Raw genomic sequence first — 17,108 nt, 5'->3', positions numbered from 1 at the left:
TGAATAGAAGGAACAAACAGCCACATTTTTTTATTCAATGTCATTTTTATAAAACTTATTTGACGGCTGGACATAGGTTCAGGTTGTGACACTCAATAGTGCTCCACCACTACATCTACCATCTACAGTGTGACTACGTTAACTGGCCATTAACGTTCATACTTTGTTGTTTATTTCTTTTCATAGTCATATCATACTGTAAATAGTTTATTTTAATGTTGTAAATAAATTGATTTATTGTTCACGTTTATTTGTATCTGGTTCTGGAGGGGTTATTGCGCTGGGTTATCACAGCTTCTGAAACCCTGACCGTTACAATTGCTCATGACTGGCAGATGACCCCTATTGATTTTCAGGTCACTAGGTCAAAGGTTAAGGTCACAGTGACTCGAAATAGTAAAATGGTTTCCGGATGATAACTCAAGACTTCTTACGCCTAGGATCATGAAACTTCATAGGTACATTGATCATGACTGGCAGATGACCCCTTTAAATTTTCATGTCACTAGGTCAAAGGTCAAGGTCACAGTGACTCAAAACAGTAAAATGGTTTCCTGATGATAACTTAAGAATTATTAGGCCAAGGATCATGAAACTTCATAGGTACATTGATCATGGCTGGCAAATGACCCCTATTGATTTTCAGGTCACTAGGTCAAAGGTCAAGATCACAGTGACAAAAAACGTATTCACACAATGGCTGCCACTACAACTGACATCCCATATGGGGGCATGCATGTTTTACAAACAGCCCTTGTTGTAATTTTATATAAGTTGACTGACAGAAAACATACATTATTCTATCAAAGCTGGAGAATACAAGTAGTGAAGCTTTTGCTGTCTTTGAGACGGCTCTTGTTAAGGTGATATATACTGGTATCATGTTTTGGAATACATGTTTTGAAATAGATGTCTTGTTTTGTTTCCAGGGGTCATACTGTTGCCAGTTCAAGCTTAGAGGACCATGTTCCCCAAATCCAATGTCGCCCTATATCTCAACAGGTGAGTCTTTTCTCATGCATAATTGGTGGCAGTTATGTATTTAATGTGGTGTATACTAAGCAATTAGGTTCTGGATACGATCACCCCCCCCTGGGAGTATTTAAATTGATACTGTACAGCCATTATTAACCAGGTTTTCCGAAGGAAAAAACTGGTTATTAGATTGGCGAATGCGGGCGGGCTGGCTGGCGGGCGGGCGGAACAAGCTTGTCCGGGCCATAACTATGTCGTTCATTGTCAGATTTTAAAATCATTTGGCACATTTGTTCACCATCATTGGACGGTGTGTCGCGCGAAATAATTACGTCGATATCTCCAAGGTCAAGGTCACACTTTGAGTTCAAAGGTCAAAAATGGCCATAAATGAGCTTGTCCTGGCCATAACTATGTCATTCATTGTGATATTTTAAAATCATTTGGCACATTTGTTCACCATCATGGTACGGTGTGTCGCACGAAAGAATCACGTCAATATCTCCAATGTCAAGGTCGCCACGACTAAAAATAGATTTAAAAAAAAAAAAACTTACTAAGGGGGTTAATTTTGTTTGTTCATTTCAAAAGTTCAGTTTGAGTTTTCTCCCTTTATCATATTTTTTTTCACAATAAAAACCTGGTTTTGTGACAATTTTGTCCCTTGTTGATTCTTGATCTGTAATATTTGTGGATATTTGTAGATCTGCTCAAAAATGAAATAAAATTATCAACAAACATTATGTCTAAAACCTTTATTAATTATTATTTAATCCAGTAATTTAGGATGTACCAAATATTTCTGATTCAACAAATCCACAAAATATCATGTCATAAACATGTACTTTGTTTTTTGATATTTAACATTGTTGCATTTTTAATGAATATATAATTAAACAGTTTTTTTAAATACTTGTAAAGCGATGAATTTGACTAACAAAAATACTAAACTTTTGCTTCAATGTTTAAAGGTCTAGTTGTCTTGCTTACAAGAGTGCCAAAAATTTGATCATGATCAAGGAAGAAAGAAAGCCACAGGATAAGACCCAATAAGAACAAATAGCTGCTTCAGCATCAATAGCCTATCTCTGTACAAGGCTTTCAAATGTAATATTGTAGTGACATAGTTGACATGTTGTCTTCCTAGCGACTGGGAGGTCAGGCTTGGATCCTCACTCTTGGAGCATTCTTATAAGGAGTCCTCCAAAGACATAAAGTAATCCTTCTAGCCAGAAAACAGGCTCAAAAGTGTCTCCATAAACCTTAGGTTGTTTTAGAATCGTGCTTAATAAATTGGATTAAATGAAATGTGTAGTAATTGTTAATACTTATACTGATACACACACCTTTGGTGAATTATTTGTTTATTGACTGGTTAATTACAACTTTTCACATGCTTTATAATGATGTTATACCATATATACTTGATAAACGGACGGGAAAATCTACCTCTGATTTTAATTTAAATGTTGTGTACCACCCTCAAATTAAACTTTACCTATTTCAAATATGTGCAAGTATTTAATTTGTAATGCAAAGATACAACTATTTATGAACATTTACATTTTTGCAAATTTCAGTTTTTTCAATATGTTAAGTTGGGTAAAGTATTTAAAGCACTCTTCCTATGAGGTTGGTCTTAAATCTCACCTCTATGCTCAAATGTATTCCTTTGTAGCTCTTCAATTATTTGACAACGCGGCAATCAACATGGTTCCATTCCAGGAATACCTCGCAGAGCTAATGAACAGAGCCAGTGCGTAGAACATGATTTTTAGGAGGAATAGGAACCTAGGCCCAATATCAACCTGGTTCCAATCTCGCGAAGATGTCCACCGGCCACTCCCTAGCACAAGCCTCGTTAGCCCCAAGGTGTTGTCATGATGCCCCTGGACAACAGCTCTTGTTGGGCTCTTCCCAATAGCAGTAGATCAACATGGCATATCAGGTGGGAACGTCAATTTACAATTATTAACCCCTCACAATCCAAGATTGTCATTAGCGTTTGAAACAAGCGATTATCATATAAAACTTAGCAATTTGGTTAGGGTCTAGCAGGCTTGTATGTGAAACAACCCATTGCTGTTCATAGTAATACTAGTAATAGTGATTGGTATGAGAGATAAAGAAAGTAAGGTCAGGTTCCATAATGATTTGAAACAAAGAATTCGATTTGCAACCAATTACTTATGACAACCCTTGGTATATTGGAGTCACTCTGTCAGTTGGTTGGTAGGTCAGGGGATTTTTTTAAAATTTATAATAGTTTGTCTCATCACCATAAAGTGTAGATGGTTTTCTCACAGATAAAGGTTTTGATTGGCCAAGCTATGCTTTGTGCCCAATATAAAGTAACATACCCTGTATCATATCGAAGAGTGGCAGTTTGAAACTGCATAACTAATATTCTGAAACCAATATACTCCTCAAAGTAAGTTTGCGTGGGTTGGTTTGCAAGGGTATATTTGAATCAATCTGTCGGTCGGTATGTATGCCTGCAACATTGTACATGTGTACTTTGTGTCGCGTAGTTTTCCGCCTTTTAACATGAATATTTATTTATACGTTGTTTATACCATGTAAAAGTTCAAGGCATTGTTTTCATATGTTGTAATATTCTATTAGTTTTGTGCCCTTAAATTTAGACAAACCTTGGTTCAGAAACATCTTTGTAAATTTATGTGTACTCGTGTTCTGAACTGATCATTTAGTTTTTTGCATATCAACATGAAACTTTCTATGTATGTTGTTCATACTACCTGGAAGTGCAAGACTTACATTTTGTCTATGTCACACTACTTGTTGCAAGGTAATGTGCCCTTGAACTAAAGCACATGATTCAAATAATTAATATGATGCTTTTTGTCTTTGCATGTGATTATTGTAAAGTACCGGTAGCTAATGACAACATTTTTTAAATTAATAGTACTAAAAATCAAGTTTTACATCTTCTAGAGTTGTTAAATGGCGTCATAAGGTCGCCGTGGTGTAATAGATATGGTGTCCGCCTAGCAACTGGGAGGTCACGGGTTCGATCCCCACTGTGGAAGTGTTCTTTAGATCTCCCCAAAAGACACCAAGTACTGGTTCTAGGCCCAGGAAACGGACTCGAGAGCGTTTATATAAGCCTAAGGCTTTCGATGCAATCGAGCATAAGTAAATAGGTTTAAACTAAATGGCGTCATGGAAATAAACATGATGACGTCATGCAGTGTAGCTAATTTTACTTTGCTATAAGTTTGATACTGTTAAATGAAACATGTACTGGGTAACATAAATTTGTTTCAGGGCTTCATACTGAATCTGAACGATGTGATACAGAGTAGTGAATACTAGTATATATTTGGTTTACGCTACACTCTTTGACCGTACGTGATACATAAGAAGCCATGTAAACGTAGATTATTTTCTTTCACAGCATGATGCCCCAAACCAGCGCTTCATATTTAGCTACCAGCAGTATCCATGCAACCAAACCTTGATCACTCAGCAACAGATAAATCAGCAGCAAGGATGGAGTTAGCCGTTTCAACGTCTGCTCAGTATGGTTTGTTTTAATATTGTGTAGTGGAGTTTAGAACGTTACTTGTAATTATGTCCCCCACTATAGTAGTGGGGGACATATTGTTTTTGCCCTGTCTGTTGGTTGGTTGGTCTGTTGGTTGGTTGGTCTGTTTGCGCCAACTTTAACATTTTGCAATAACTTTTGCTATATTGAATATAGCAACTTGATATTTGGCATGCATGTGTATCTCATGGAGCTGCACATTTTGAGAGGTGAAAGGTCAAGGTCATCCTTCAAGGTCAGAGGTCAAATATATTTTGCCCAAATCGCTCATTTTATGAATACTTTTGCAATATTGAAGATAGCAACTTGATATTTGGCATGCATGTGTATCTCATGGAGCTGCACATTTTGAGTGGTGAAATGTCAAGGTCAAGGTCATCCTTTAAGGTCAAACGTCATATAGGGGGACATTGTGTTTCACAAACTCATCTTGTTTTGAATGTTGTATCTGCCTAATGTAATCCCTCTCTTCATTCATTTAAGAAACAACGATATATTGATAAAGTTACTAAGAAAACAATATATACAAAACATATAATTGCAAATTTTATAAAGCAGTATATATCATATATATATTGTATTGCATAATGCATCGAAAACACTAATGCATATGCTTGAAAACTAATAAATTAGTAGTGCAACAACAAAAATATGAATTCTTTAAAACTTTAATTTAATCAGAAAAAAATCATTAAAGGGACCTTTTCACAGATTTTGGCATGTATTGAAGTTTGTCAATAAATGCTTTAAATTAATACATGTACACATTGGAACTAAAAAGCTCCCACTCTTCTGTCTAGGTTGCCTCTCAGAGCCAGTCGGCTTGCTGTGTTGCTTAGCCAATCCACTACTTATGTCGCAGCACAATATCTCATCTGGATCCATTCCACTGCTGGCGCAACAGCAGGTCTGTTCTCTGTACAGAGCCGTTTCTATGACGATGAAGTCCTACAACTCGCCCAGTACTTGCTTTTGCGTCAGGGTCAGGTTCAAGGCCTCATGGGCTTTGGTGGTCTGGGCAAGATGGGAATGTTAGACAGGTAAGATGGCACATGGTCCGTTTAAATTAAGATCTTGGTGCAAACTTTTTGTCTTCAATATTTAAATAACACAATGATTATTAAATTAACTGTTTGCCTTGGTCCATTAAACACGATGTTGACCTGTATAACTTGTTGTTACATGACATTGTTAAAATATCACAATACAATTAGTAGATAAACTTTTTTTATACTAAACTTTTTTTATACATTTGATTTAATTTATATTTATTTCTCTAGACACAAACAAAAACGCCCATAAAACAAATCTTGCAAAAATGTAAGCCATTGCAGCTTAATATCAAATTAACATTATTATAATCCATTGCAGTAACAGAGATATAGATCTAAATAGATATTGATCTCAGATATAAATTCACTTGCACAAGTTTTGGCCTCCACAGCTAATTATCAACCTAAAGTTTCATATTTTCATATTTCACTTACGTAAATATATTGGAAAAAAGGCATTATATCAGATAATTTTAATGGCAATTCATATTTTACTCCCTGATTTGAATTTCTGATCTTAAAAAAAATCATCAATTCATGTTTTTACAATTGCACATTTTACACCAATGTTTGAAGGTCTTAGTCATTAACATGTTGTAGTGTCCAAGTACCTGATTACTTACTCATCAAGACACAGGGAAAAAATGGAGTCACTAAGGCACTTTCTATTTTGAATTTAATCCCTTATTGAAAACGTGAATATTGTTTTATACGTTATCAAGAACAAACCTTTGTCCTCTGTAGAATATCGTTTATGGTTTTGGGAATTCGTTATTGCAATACTTTATTTTTATTAGAAATTATTACAATATAATGAGAAACATATTATTAAAGTACACTTTTGTATGATTAAACAATTATTTGATAGTCACAAAGGTCTGTTTCCCTCATTCGAAATCACTTTGACAGTTTTTCGAAACATTGGTTTAGTAAAGGTCAAAATGATGTAGATCACAAGTTCATCGAAATATTATATTCTTTAAAAAGCCATTGACTGGCCACTTCAAAACCTGACATGTTGGACAAGTGTTGGATGACGACTATCAAATATTGATGTATTTTACATGTACTTTTTGTAAAGTGACAAAATTATCAAAGTTGGATTACTTTTTGTGCGTATTTTTATTCAAGAATTTTGAAATAAAAATGTTTAATGGTGTTTTTGTTAAATCAAATGCGTATTTATGCTTTTTATACTTATGTTATGCTGAGCTTTAGTTATATTGTGTTGCTTTATGCTTTTATCCTCACTTATGGCAAATCATATTGTATCGCAAAATGCATAAATGTAGCACAACTTTTATGATTGCATTATGCAATGATGGACATAACCGGGCTAGCTAATTCAGTTTGTAAAGTGCTGGACTAAACAACTGAAAATGACAGGTTTGACCTTTAGCCAAGCCATATAACATCGGCTGTGATTAGTCATGAAATTATTGCCACGGTCATTCATCTCGTACCTCTGATTTGCGAAAGGCAGTTATCAGTTATTAAGGTCAACCAGAATATAACCACAATACCCCCCCCCCCCAAAAAAAAGGGGGTGAGTATGTTAACTGATGGCATTTATATGACTGAAATACTGTTTAAAACAGCGGCAAATGCAAATAAAGAATTATATAACTCAATATTATACCAATATATTGTAGTACATATATATTGTATGGTATTGCAATATGCATATAATGTAATGAAAAACAAAATTAGTTATTCCATTGTATTTTGTGTCCCCATAATTCAACAAACAACAAATCCGAGGTGTTTGTATGTTAATGGTGAAAACATTCAATCATAAAAGCTCTGTGAAAACGTATAGGAACAATGTGTATAATATCATGTACACCTGGATATAAAATGGAAGGCGCATTATGTTATGCATTTGTTTAACCACTAATTTTGTTGTTGTGAGATATAGAGATAAAGTTATTTATTTTTTTAAATGCTGTTTTTGCAAGATTGCGCATTGCAGCAACAACAACAGTTAAGAAAATAGCAACAGCATAATAGACAGACACAGCAGCAATGGCCACAGCACCAACAATAGCAGCAACAGATGATGGCTTAGCTTCATCAGCAACAGCAGAAGCAACAAGATCTTACGTCCCTGGACCATTTAGATGTCACTTTAGAAATTCAGAAGATATTTATGAAAGAAGTAAGTTGTTGTAAAGTCAATATTTAGTGTAGTTTAACCCCATTTATTGTCTCCTACCGGTTTCACCGGAGGAGACTTATGGATAGCGCTCTGTGTGTCCGTCAGTCCGTGAGTCTGTCACACTTTTCTGGATCCTGCGATAACGTTTAAAGTTCTTAATATTTTTTTTATGAAACTTGAAACATGGATAGATGGCAATATGGACACTATGTACGTCATTTTGTTCCTACGTCAAAAATTCTGGTTGCTATGGCAACAACACAAAAAAAATATTCTGACAATGGTGGAGCCGGTAGGGGACATATATTGCTTGGCAGTTGTCTTGTTAAGCATGTTTTCAATGAAGTTGAAAAATCCTGGTTACTAGATTGGGATATTACAGGCAGGACTTAGCAGTCGTGCATGGAGACCTAGCGTGATATTGTATTTGGGGCTAGTCGGGTCAATTTCAAGGTCACTGTTACTGAAACTAGAAAAATTTTGCGCTAAGCTTCCTCAGTTTGGAAGGAGATGTTGCGCTTAAATTTTGTGTTGCTTAAATTTTGTGTTGGTAGCTTGTATGCAAATCTAGCTTAGGTTGCCCAATGCAGGGTTTTTTTTAGAAAGAGGGGAAGACGCTGGACGCTGGGTAAAAGGGGAAAATCAAGCGCGAAAGAGACATATTTGGGGAAAAAATAAAAACTGTTCATTTCAATGTCTATAACTCACCTACAGACTTCAGGGTTCAGGGCCCTCAATCTATCAAATCCACCTGAAAGTCCCCCACCTGAAAAGTATACCGGAAAAAATTCCCCCCCCCAAAAAAAAAAAAAATAATTTTTTTTTTTTTTTTTTTTTTTTTTAAATAGAAAGATGTGTCTCATGATTATTATATCTCAATTCTATTTCAATTTAATCTTTTCAAACAAACTAAATTATGAAAAATGCAATGAATATAGTGCAAACATGTACAAATGAAATAATGAGAGAGTAAGTAAAAAATTCCCCCAAAAAGGGAAACGCTGCGAAAATTCCCCCTCCTAAGGGCTGCGGACCCCTTCCCCCAAAGTAGTGTGAGGGCCCTGGGGGTTTTTTTTAAGAAAAAGAGGCATGTCTCTGGCCTTTTTGTTCTTAAACACATGAACAAGTATTATATTAAAGTCAAAGTCCTAAATAAAGTTGCAAGTGTAGATCTAATAATGGGAAATGTTTTCAACTGGGGCCGGGGAACGATGTCAATATTATGATTTCAATTTCATGATGAATGGGTTGACGATCTAGATCAGCTACAGTATTGGAAGGGAAAGGTGCGGCAGCTACCGATTGTCTACTTTCACTTTCACAATAATCCGACAGTATTAATCGATGTTGATTACATGTACCTCCGAATCCTGCTGGGTTTCAACGGTTTTTGATGATTCATTCTTAAAAAATGCGCCAACTCAATTAATATTTTCCGAGTCCGAACGTTTTATTTTGTTCGTGTATGAACGCCAATTGTGAGACTTTTTTCTGTTTTAACGTTTAAATCTTGGCTTTCACATAACCCGGATGAAAATTCGACTGGTTTCCGGTAATTAATTGACGAAACACCCTTCTCGCGCAAGACAGGAATCCAGTAAAATAGTCACATGATTAATACGATTAGTTGCCCGATTTCCATGACGTAATTTAAGAGCTATATATAGAATCACTGGGATTCCCAGATTTGAGTGTTCGTCAGGAGAGAGAGAGAGAGAGAGAGAGAGAGAGAGAGAGAGAGAGAGAGAGAGAGAGAGAGAGAGAGAGCGAGATCGTTGTACATAGTACAAATTGGATAAGTGTCGACTTACCAAAAGAAAAAAAAACATTTCTTTGAGGGTAAAATGTTATATTTTGGTGAAAAATTATATTTTTGGAGGGGAAATGGTATTTTTAGGGGAAAAATTCTGGTAGGGGAAGACACCGAATATCGGCGTCACTTTCTTAGTAAAAAAAAACCCTGCAATGATTGAAAGTAAATTTATAAATAAAATGTTGAAAGCATGGGATCAAACTAGGGACACCTTGCTTGCAAGGCAGGCACCATGTCCATTCTACCTTACCACCAAACACATGTTTATTTTAGATTACCTTACTTGCATTTGCAGTTATATGCTAGCCTCCATAGGAGAAAGAAATGTTATGACAATAAAGAAAAGGCCAAACTTTAACAATTGTTAAATTAACGTCTAACGTTAACAATGTGTTAACTATTGTACAGGTTTGAATAGCCGATATGTTAATGCATGGGATTGTTTATCTCTAAGATCCCAGTTTTGAATAGCTTTGAAAGCAAGTTTTGTGATTTTCTTTTTTGTTCTTTTTTAGCTCGGCTGTTTTCGGAGAAAACCCGAGGTATTGTCATAGCCAGCTTATTGTCTTCCGTTCGCCGGCATCGTGCTAAAACCTTGACATTTTGCTCTAAAATCAAAGTGCTTCCACCTACAACTTTGAAACTTCATATGTAGATGCTCTTTGATGAGTTCTACAGGCTTTATTTTGAGGTCACCAGGTCAAAGTTAATGTGACCTCTAAAAAAAACAAACTCTGACAAGCTTTCATTTATTCAAAACTGCACCCACAGCCAAGCGTTGGCACCTGTTATGCAGTGCTCTTGTTTAATACTTTTCTATGCCCCCGAAGGAGTGCATATAGTGATCACACTGTCCATCCGTCTGTCTGTCCGTCACAATTTTCGTTTAGGTTTCGAAAAATGCTCATAACTTCTATATTGCTTGTGATGTAACATTCATATTTGGTATGCATGTGTATATGAACAAGGCCTTTCCATAGGCACACACATGTTTACCCCTTTGACGTTGACCTTGTACTTAGGATCCATATTTAGGTTTCAAAAAATGCGTTAAGGTTTCGAAAAAATGCTCATAACTTCTATCAAAGCGTTTATCTGGGCATATGTCATCCTATGGAGACAGCTCTTGTTTTTATTATTCCATACACTGAATGTTTTGCGTTTCAATAACATATTCAAAGAATTGATTTAAACAATTATGAACAAGTTCCTTTTTAATTAGTTTCATCTTTTGAAGCTTACAAAATGACTGCACAACATCACATCAGGAAAAAAATTTACATGTCCTTTTAAATATTGTTTATATGTTTACTGTAACTGAATTGCCTATGGAACACGAAAATATTAATGAACATATACCTTTAAATATTATTCTGTCATTAATAGTAAACGAGGTAACATCTGAACATTGCATCTATGACTACAATGAGGAAGTGAAAAGGGAGGAGACAAAGAAATACAAAGAAATTTTTAACAGCTTTACTTAAAATTGGTATATATATGTTTTTAGTTCAAACCTTATTAACAAAGTTTTCAGTTGAATGAAGAATGTTTTTGTTGAGAGAAACCTCAATATCTGTGAAAGATATGAGACTTTGCATGTTTAATGCAGTAAAAATATATTAATAAAAGCAATGGTTTTTGTTCAACATCGTCAGCCAAACAGTGTCAGTTACTTTCCTTGACAAATGAAAATGTGTGTAGAATATCTACACATGCGCCATCATAAAATATCAACAAAACTCAATTAGTGATGAAGATGCACAAATTATGAAGCTGGATGACGCTTTATTCCAATCATACTTATGGAGAAAAAAAATGTTTGACATTTGAACACACACTTTAATGATGTCACAATACACATGTATAAGAAGTTTAAGCTTTGCTTGCGTATTCAAATAAAAAGAAAAATTGTTGCTTTTGATGATTGATTAAATACTTGTTGTCAATCATAGTTTTAGAAACTCGTGAACTTGTTTTTTTCTATCACCAAAATCATCAAATATTGTTTATTTAAGCTTGGTTGCATGGAATGACTACACAATTTCTAGTAATTTTCCAACTCCAAATTTAATTGCTAGAAGATTGGTTTTGATGATATCTGTTTATTTAAGCTCGCTTACATGTATGTGAAAGCCTATGAATCTCTGAGACACTCGAGTCTGTTTACTGGGTGGAACCATAACATCGGCCCTGTACATTTGTCCAAAAAATGATTGTATTTTCTCTTAAACTATTTGTTCCTTTTCTCAACTGACTTTTTTCCAGTAAACATGGATTGCATGGCATTGAGTTTGGTTTGGAAGCAGTTACTATCGCAGAACTCGAGCCAGCAAAGGTCATTCTCACAGGAATCCAGTATCTCCATGGTGCAGGACCCACAGTCTATGAACGTTGTGGAGCTTGAACCTTGGGTGAGTTTGCAAGACAAACGCAGGCTATTGTTATGGCCCAACATACAGAGGAGGGTGGAGTCATATAGATTTCCCTTTGTTTCGCCATATGTCATTCTTGTTGTCTTAATTTTTGTCTCGAGCTTAACTTAAAAAAGGATACTAATTCTGCAGTTGATAAAACTCTCCAAACATATAAACCAGCTGTTGAACTTGCGCTCTTTGATCTTTGTGTTTTGTTTCTTTTGAGGTTAATGGAGTTTCAAGACAAAAGTGGAATGTTGGGTCATTCGTGACCATGGTTTAAAACCTTGTTCCTACTTCATTTAGGACGTAAGAGTTTTCTCAGAAATTCTTTTGATAATATGTAATATTGTTTCTTACAGCAAAAATTATCTTTTTCCGATATTCCATCCAAAATTGCCAAATTGATGGTTTGACTTTAAGGTATTTAGAATAAAGAGGTAAACAAAGACACAAACATTTAAATATCTATAATTTAATCTTATTATTCTCCTAAACTATGTATTATTAGCTCGGCTGTTTTCGGAGAATCCGAGGTATTGTCATAGCCAGCTCGTTGTGTCCGCCGTCGTGTCGTCTGCCGCTAGGGTCGTACTAAAACCTTGACATTTTGTCAATCTTTGAACATTGGCTCTAAAATCAAAGTCTTCAATCTACAACTTTGAAACTTCATATGTAGATGCACCTTGATGAGTTCTACATGCCACACCCATTTTTGGGTCACTATGTCAAAGGTCATGGTCACTGTGACCTAAAAAAATAATCTGACAAGCTTTCATTTATTCAAAACTGCACCCGCAGCCGAGCGTGGCACCCTTTATGCGGTGCTCTTGTTATTTATTACCAGTTATAGCCTTATAACAAGGGATACCACGCTATGGCAGAACTTTTCATAATCTCCTGCTTTTATTGGTAACAAAACAAAAAGATAAACTGAAATTTGCAATAACGTGTCTTCCTTTCTTTCAGACGCCAATTGAAAAATATCCAAACCGTCCAATCAGAAAGACAGTCTGTTGCAGCAGTTATTCAAACCTAGGATGCTTAGTGATAAACATAAATAAACACATGCTAGTCTCTAAGTGCCTGCATTGGCTGTTTTAAAGCCTTGCTGTCCATTCTGAACACTTAAATGGAAGCTCTCACCTTAGAATTTTGGGATAGGTCGAAACCCAGTGGCATGGTGCAGACTAACATCGCAGAATGACAAAGAAGTACAAGCCTGTGACCAGCAATAAACTAATGTGGCCAGCTATGTTGTGTCATGTGACCAGCCAAGCTGTGTGTAAAGAGAAAACTATAGTTCATGTCTTGTGGGATTTATGACGCTTTAAGTGATTTGCTGTTATATGTTTTTGTGATATATATAGTTAATTATAATCAAGTGAAGATTACTTGTTTAAAGTGATTATGTAAAGTATTATTTTAAGTTCAAAAGAGTGCAAGCCTGTGTTGCTACTTTGTCTGTTTTCGAAAGTTTGATCCAGATGTTGGTAAAACATAGAACATAAACATATTTTTTATTACATTGATTTAAAACTTAAGCAAAGTTGTTTAACTAATATTGTTAACTTGAATAAATTTTCAAACATTTACCGGCTTTTTTTCATGAAATAAGACAAACTACAGTATTGTTTTTTCCAGTAATATAGTAAGACGTGCCAGTTAAAAGAAATGGTTAAGAAAGATTCATGGACGCTTCTATTTTGATTTGCCTGTCTTTGTGTCTGTATACAATACAATCAGTTTGCGCATTATAGTCACTTTTTAAACAAGAATCTTGAGTAGTGTCAGAAAATTATAAAAGAAAAATATTAATAAATTAAGGACAAAATTATTTTATCTTCCGTAAATTGTCAATTTTTGTATTGAAAACCGGTACTTTATTCATTAGTTACAATTTTTAATAATTGTATAAAAGCTGTATGCATTTTCAAAAAGCTGATAATAGACGCAAAACATAAATTATCATCATTTGATGGAAGATTATTTGAATTAAATGAAATTTGGAAGATTATCTTAATTTGAATTGTAATGGTTTGTTTAATGATTAGAAAATATCTATAATTAAGTGGAATGCTTTTAATTTTTTTAAACTTAAGATTTTAATTTTTCTTTTAGTAAGCATGCATCAAGATGACATAACTTGTTAGTGTTTAATGTTCATTGTTAGTTTTGATCTTTGTATTGGGACATAATACTTCATGATGCTTTGTATAAACTGTGCATACTCGTATAAAAAATTAAATTTTCAAGTGAGTAAATGAGTGAATAATTTGACCATGTCAATATATATTTACATTGTGCCATTGTGGATATTAAGCAAAACAAATCATTTGCTGGTGTCAATTGTAAAAAAAAATCAATTTGATCAATTAACTGTTTTATGTTATAATTTTGATGTACATCTTTTAGATGCAAGGCAATAGAAAGAACCTAAATGACAAATAAAAACACTTGTATACCATACTTTTTATCTGTCCAATAATAATTTAAGCAAATGCTTGAAAAAATATTTAATTAAAAATATTAATACTGGAAAATTTGAAATCAATTACATACAAGGGAGAGCAATGTGATGTGGTTTAAATTTTCAATTACTGCAATTGTTAATAAATGTTTTATTATTACTTTAGATACAATTGAATTCTCATTGCACCACAAACACTTGTTTATGTGTTGTAACAGAATTTTTATGTAATCAAATTTATTTTTTAAAAATATTAAATTTAATGACAATACAGTGTTGATTTTTTTGTAATTCTTACTTTTATTATAACATGTTCTGAAAAAAATGTCACTTTGAGATATATTTTATACTATAACTATGATATAATACTTGCTAATGATTCTATGCTTGATATATGGCTGATATTTAATTGTGATAGTTTACCAGTTGAGTTACAGTATTCTTCACGTTGACCTCTCCACATTAACCAAGAGTGCAATCACAAAAGCAAGTTTCAATAAATCTCTCGATTTAAAACTGCAACAAATGTCAGACTTTCCAAAAAATGTGCTTTTTTTATTCAAGTTGTTTGAATGGCTGTTTTTGTTCTGTTGTTAATTAATTCAAATAGGTTTTAATATTTAAACTACATGTCATATTTCAATCATATCATATTGATTGTAACATAGAAAACAAAATAAACCTTTTTGATTAATTTGTGTGTATGTTAAGTAAAAGTAAATGCCATTTTAAAATCATGTCTTCATTTGTTCGTCTTACTCAAAAGTGACCTTTTGCAGTGGAAAGGCTCTATTGCATAAAATGAACTTTATCGAAAAAGCCCCAAGGCATTTTTTGATTGCTTGTGTACCACATACTTATCAGGGATTTCTTAATTGACTACATGATTTTTTACACACCAGTTTGACCTTCGTTGATATTTTCTAAATTGTGACCTTATTGTTAAGAGTATTTTACTAGTACATGTTGAAGTATTTCTGTTAAGTGTAACCGAATATTTGATAAAATTATTTAAACATGTTTAACTGTCTTTGTAATTAAATTGAATATTTTCTATAGTAGTTCATTCAATTACCATAGTGTTTTGTTGAGCCAAATCACATTATATGAATCATGGTTTAGGGTCAACCACTACTATAATCAGTGGTTTATTTGTAGAGGGATATAATCATGTGTTTGTATATTTGTGTACTTGATAAACCAAGTTTGTTGTTCCAATGTTGCTAAGGTATATATCTATCCCTGAAGTTGTCATATTATTGTACCTTGACTCTGTGTTGCTATCACAATTTAAAAAAAATCAAATTCGTTTTCCGACTTCTATATAACTTCATTATTTTAAACAAGAAATATCTTTTTCAAAGATATACGGCGTTGATGTTAATTGTTTTTGTTGGTTTTAAAGGATCGTCATGAAAATAAGATCAAGTTATGACTCATGTCGGGGATGTTTTTTTCTGAACAATTCTCAGTCGAATGATATGCATATAAGTTTAAATGAGGACGAACATACATATAATAATATCAGAGACCCTACTCCGATACTGTAAAATGTCCAACGAAGGCTAGAATTTGTGAAAACAAGCTTGGAGATAAAGATGTGGTGTGTCACTCTACTTATAAATCGCCTGGTCAACCACACGACATGAGCGCTCCAGATATAAAGTACAAGGAATATCTATAAAAAGACGTTAATTGCAAACATACGATTTCAAAACAGACAATTTTATATAATTAGACGTAGTTAAATTAAAAACTAAATAATGCTCAACGTGCACCACATGTTTATCTTGTATCCGTCGTAAATCTATTATTTAGTTAACTGTATTTTTTTATTGCATACACTGTTTATAAAGTTTATACGATTTATTATGGTATATATCGCGATGTGTTCACATATATATTGGATTATATAATTTAAGAGTAGTGTCACTGTGTCTATTTACTGAATAAATAAAATATTTATCAAGCACTCGTTTAATCAGATATGAACAGCTCACACGTGTGGTTAGATAATTACACAATTTTCCTTATCTCATGATACTATTCTATTTCGGTATATTTGTTCTCACAGTGCAATTTAACGATAGGTTGTAAATTATTTCTTTCCATAGAAGTCATGTTATTTTATATCTTGAACGCCTAAAAAAGGCACACTCAACTGGGATACAAACGAATTCTGTTAGTATATCAGTCCGCGGTCACACTTTTATTCCGTTTAAAATCATGAGAATCATTTAATACAGAGCTTTCATATTGCATATGGTGGTCGGTATTTATGTGTTGATTTGTGTTTAGTAGGTCAATAGTGACGGCTTTGCCATATCAATATATGTGTCAGAGATTGATTTATCGAAGAAAAAAACGCTTGCAACTCTTTATTGCATATGAACAACGGAAGATATGCGTTATCAATCAACAAATAGCTCGTTACCAAGCATTATGACGTCTATAGACGAGTTAACGCGTGACGTCACACGCACCTGCAAAGTTTAGACTCCGCCCACTGGTTGGCAAAAAGAGGTGGAATTCTTATAAGCGCATATAGAGAAGGTTGACATTATCATCGTTTTTATTGATACTCATGAACTGTATCAAATATAATTTTACTATTTATGTCTGAATAAAACATAAGCATGCGTGGAAATTCATTTT

General features: G+C 34.0%; 1 protein-coding gene across 11 annotated transcripts in view; it reads left to right on the top strand.

The window, feature by feature from the left end:
• Positions 1-16,422, top strand: part of LOC127848097 (uncharacterized) — a 211,175-nt gene extending 194,753 nt beyond the window's left edge. For 8 of the 11 annotated variants that reach the window (XR_008034351.1, XM_052380403.1, XM_052380402.1 and 5 more), the window contains 8 exons: positions 930-1,002; positions 2,701-2,923; positions 4,394-4,517; positions 5,344-5,583; positions 7,568-7,753; positions 10,953-11,058; positions 11,835-11,980; positions 12,953-16,422. The gene's annotated coding sequence lies outside the window, so the exon portion shown is untranslated. Of the gene's footprint in view, positions 1-929; positions 1,003-2,700; positions 2,924-4,393; positions 4,518-5,343; positions 5,584-7,553; positions 7,754-10,952; positions 11,059-11,834; positions 11,981-12,952 lie in introns of all 11 variants that reach the window. The other 3 variants (XM_052380404.1, XM_052380399.1, XM_052380396.1) reach the window with 3 other exon arrangements.
• Positions 16,423-17,108: the final 686 nt, after the last annotated feature.

This window comes from Dreissena polymorpha, chromosome 10 (genome assembly GCF_020536995.1).
Source record: "Dreissena polymorpha isolate Duluth1 chromosome 10, UMN_Dpol_1.0, whole genome shotgun sequence".
In the NCBI taxonomy this organism is placed as follows: Eukaryota; Metazoa; Mollusca; class Bivalvia; order Myida; family Dreissenidae; genus Dreissena; species Dreissena polymorpha.
The sequence above is the reverse complement of the archived record's forward strand: the minus strand, read 5'-3'. Positions and strand labels throughout refer to the sequence as shown.